General features: G+C 43.8%; 1 long non-coding RNA gene across 1 annotated transcript; it reads right to left on the bottom strand.

The window, feature by feature from the left end:
- Window positions 1–1,212: 1,212 nt before the first annotated feature.
- LOC129500541 (uncharacterized) lies at window positions 1,213–4,312 on the bottom strand. The gene is made up of 3 exons (XR_008662565.1): window positions 4,161–4,312; window positions 3,426–3,673; window positions 1,213–2,285 (listed from the first exon to the last, which is right to left on the bottom strand). It is a non-coding gene; the product is annotated as an uncharacterized LOC129500541 (long non-coding RNA).
- Between the last annotated feature and the right edge of the window lie 203 nt (window positions 4,313–4,515).

Here is a 4,515-nt window from a genome sequence, read left to right as displayed (position 1 = left end):
TAGTCCTTTGGGACAGGTAGAATTGAGAATCCTTTCTCATTCTCTTCTTTATTTCATTTTTTTAAAAGATTTTATTTATTTATTCATGAGAGACACAGAGAGAGAGAGAGAGAAGAGAGAGACACACAGAGACAGAGACAGAGAGGCAGAGACACAGGCCAGGGGAGAAGTAGGCTCCATGCAGGGAGCCCGACGTGAGACTCGATCCCGGGTCTCCAGGATCACTCCCTGGGCCAAAGGAGGCGCTAAACCGCTGAGCCACCCGGACTGCCCTCATTGACACTTTTCTTTAAGTTTTTGTCATTCTTAAATATTTTAGAGATATTTGATATTTAGAGATATTTCCTCAAACACTTTTAGGGAAAGTGTTTTGTCTGTTTTATGTCCCATTATTAAAGAGAAGTCATAGTGGCAAGAATGTGTGTGTGCATGTGTGCATGTGATGGAGTGTGTATGTGCAAACATGGACACAAGTGAGTCTCCCTCAAAGAAAAGGTAAATGGGGTGAGGGGGGTGTATTGCACAGTTGAGACCACTGGATTCACCGTCTGTATGGATCCTTTTCCAAGGCCAACCTTGGAGGTTCTAGATTTTATTAAGGGAAGCTATATGTCTCTCCCCTTTGCTCAGTTCCTACTACCACTAAAGAGTCTTCTTGCTGAAGAACATTTATTAATATTACAAAACCCTAGTCCATGACTCACAGTCTGGAACACTTACCTATTGCCAGTGGTTCTTTGTAGTCCTCTGTTCCAAAACAGCACTCCCACCTCCCTTGCTGGAGGAAGCTAAAATAGAGAAGCAGAAGGGAATGGCCCATAGAACCAGCTCTGCTTCTTTCTATGTTTCAAAGCTCACAACCCAGACTTCACTAGTTTGCCAGTTAGTTATAAGCATTATGAAACCGAGGAAATGATTGTAAAATACTCTAGTTGCTGTGTCAGAAAACATGGAATTATTATCTAAATCTAGAAAGAAAAGAAGTTATGGCAGCCTACAACATGATAGCCCCACATTCTGGTTCCTGGAAATTACTGCCTGAAAGGTAATGAACACATTGATTCATTTGCTTTATTTGGCAAAGTCAGTTAGGGTTTAGTCGGCACTAAGCTGAAACCCTGGATGAACAAGTTTTCTCTACTGCAGAAGGACATAACCCCAAGTTCAGAAAAATTTGAGCTAAGGGTAATCTTTATTCATAATAATCATCTTCATTACATTCTTGTTACTAATATAAAATATTTATAGAGTAATCAAAAGGCACATGACATTCTCATAGGTTTCTAACTAGAGAGATTATGTGTACAAGCCTTTCCCTGCAGACCCACTATATTTAGGACATTTACTTATTTAACAAATATTTCCTGGAGGCCTACTGTGCCCAAAGCACTGGGTTAAGTTTTATTTATTTTTTTGAGATTGTATTTATTGTTCATGAGAGATACAGAGAGAGGCAGAGACGTAGGCAGAGGGAGAAGCAGGCTCCCTGGAGAGAGCCTGATGCAGGACTCGATCCAAGGACCCCAGTATCATGCCCTGAGCCAAAAGCAGATGCTCAACCACTGAACCACCCAGGCGTCCCCAGAGTTAAGCTTTGCAAAGGCACAAAGATGAAGAAACAGAAGAAAGTACCTGTAGTTTGGAGGAGTTAACACATGTACAAACTTCCCTGTAATATAAAAAACTTTGGCTTGAAAGAGGTATAAAGTATCATCATGAATTTAATTTCAGTAATTGGTAACACTTACTGAGAGCCTCATTGTCTTGCAAGGCAGGCATGATGATTATTCACATAGCAGAAATGAAGACAGGGAGGTTCAAGTAGCCACAGGAAGCCAGTGCTAAGTGGTGGAGGCAGGATTCGAACCCAGGTTGCAAAGGCACAGAGTCAGAATTCACCACTCTGGTCGCTTTCAGCTAGTACACCGTGTGCACTGCATTGGACGTGTCTTGTGTTGTTGTTCGTATTTGTTTCAATCATAATAGTGATACCTTGCACTGAGTCATTGTCACTGAAACACTGTCTCCTTTGGGAAGGAAATCCTGCCCTGATGACTTTTTGACCTTGACCTCAGCACCGTTCTCTAACCCGGGAGTTTTCAACCAACCAAGTGGTCTCTTGAGCCTGGCTGCTGTTTCATCAAACAGACTTTTAATAGCAGATGAAAATGAAGGTCCTCTGAGTGCAGCTGAACAGGGAGCGGCATCTTCCATGGGTGCTAGGGTGACTGAGAGGATGGAAGGAGGCTGCCCCACATTCAAGTGAGGATTAGCACAGCTGAAACCTAATAAGGAGCACCAATGTCAAGACAACCTCATTCTTGTTGCTAAAGAAGTGCTAACCTTCCCCCCAGTGGCAGGGCTGCCTCTAGTTCAATAGATGGATGACCGTGAACCTGATGCGGTGTTAGAGGTGACCGTGTTTACTGTTCCTTGATAGGGTAAGCACAGCTCCCTATATCATATATTATCTTTTTTAAGGTGAAAGACGGCTTGCAGACCTGGTGGTCCTCCGAACCTCGTCGGGAAGGCTGGGAAAGTCAAACGATGGGCACCAGAACCAACCACGCTGGGGAAATGGTGCTCCCTGCTTGGAGGATCTGGTTACGTCAGAACCTTTCAATGAATGCCACATTCAAGAGACCCGGGATGTGTAACGTGGTGATGCATTTCAACAAAGAGGGGCGTAATCAACTTTTTCCTTCCAGCCACAATGGTGGAATCTGACAAAGCACAGTTGGAGGGGAGGAGAACACTGAGACAGGAGGCAGACATGCAGAGTTGGGAGGTCAATGGCTTTGGTTCAGGGACACCCTCCCTGAAATTCTGCTTTGAGACTGGAGCCAAGGCAAGGATTTTTTTCTCCCCAAGGTTTTATTGTTTATTGTCTTTCCTGTATTTCTCCAGGAAGCACACAGAATTCTAGAAAGCCATTGTCATTATTATCTTACCAGTGACATTCACCCAGATCCTTTGTACTCACGGTCTTAGGTCAGCCTAGAGGGCAGCTCTGTTACCTACCCTGTGCGAGAGTTCGGGTTCCATACCTGGGTAGTCTGGGTGCCTCAGGAGGACTCGGCCCCTCTGTGTTGTCCATCTTTCAAGTACCTCAGGGCAGGGACTTAGTCCATGGGACTCTCAGGACACTGGCCAGCTCATGGACACTACTTTTTTTTATGGGCATACTTTTGTTGTGCCAGTTATTTGGAAAACTGAAAATAACTCAAATGTCTTATAATCAGGAACGTCTGAGATGATGTGACATAGCAATAATGAAGAATGCTACAGAGCAAGTAAAGAATCTAAGAATGTTGCAATCTCTTGGTACATATGAAATGACTCTGAGGGAGGAATCAAACAATACATTGATATATATATATATATATATATATATGGCTTGAGACAACAAGTATTGATCATCTCACCCAGTGTCCGTGGTTCAGGAATCTAGGAGCTGCTTTGGTGGATGTTTCTGGCTCAGGAGCTCTCAGGATGTGGCCATCAAAATATCAGTGAGGGCTGCTGTCATCTGAAGGTTGACCATGCCCATTGGATCCACTTCCAAAAAGGCTCTGACTCACATGGTCCTTGGCAAAAGGACTCAGTTCCTTGTCATGTAGACCCCTCCATAGGGGGTGCCTCTCCATTGGGCTGCTCATGACAGGACAGCTGGCTTCCCCCAGAGAAAGTGATGATTAAGAGAGAGAGAGAAAGGGAGAAAGATCAAGATCATAGTGTCAATGCCTTTTTAATCTTAAAAAATGACGTGGCATCACTTCTGCCATATTTATGGTCACATAGACCAACCCTGATACAATATGGGAGGGGACCATACAGGGGTCTGAATCCTCAGACACGAGATCATGAGAGATAATCTCAGAGGTTGGCTCAAAGGCCATTGTTGCTCAAAAGCATGTTTTAGTTATTCAATATACGTTTTGAATATACATCAAAATAGGTATTCCAGAAGACCCAATTCTCCTGATTATACTTTTCAAGAAATAACAATGGTATCTATTTAGTACTTCCTGGGTGCCAAGCGCTGTATCCAGATTTTACATGGACCTTCTCTACAACCCTCACAGCTTAAAAGGAGGCACTTTGAGTGATCTCATTTCACACATTTCAGAGCCAGAACCCAAAGCACAGAGGTTAAGTACCTTGCCCCAGGTCAAGGAAGCCAGAACAGGAACTCAAGTCTATTGATTAAAGCACATCTATCTTCACCAAGCTGTGCTGATTCCCCTGGTCACAGTTTTGTGAGGTAAATCTCAAACCTAACGATGCTTTACAAGTTAAGAGCCATCATTCCAAGTGGGTAGTTGAGGATGACCCTGCAAACACAGAGTGAATAAACTAAGACTCAAGTTCACAGTTAGGTTCATGGGATATCTCATCATGATTAAGACAGTAACAGCGACTGGGTCTTCTCTCTTCCTATGGTCTTCCCTCTCTCTACTCTAGCTACACTGGTCTCCCCACTGCTCTTGGAACACTTCTGGCATGCCCCTGCCT

This window comes from Nyctereutes procyonoides, unplaced genomic scaffold (genome assembly GCF_905146905.1).
Source record: "Nyctereutes procyonoides isolate TBG_1078 unplaced genomic scaffold, NYPRO_anot_genome, whole genome shotgun sequence".
NCBI lineage: Eukaryota > Metazoa > Chordata > Mammalia > Carnivora > Canidae > Nyctereutes > Nyctereutes procyonoides.
Note: the sequence above shows the minus strand (reverse complement) of the source record. Positions and strands in the feature narration are given on the sequence as shown.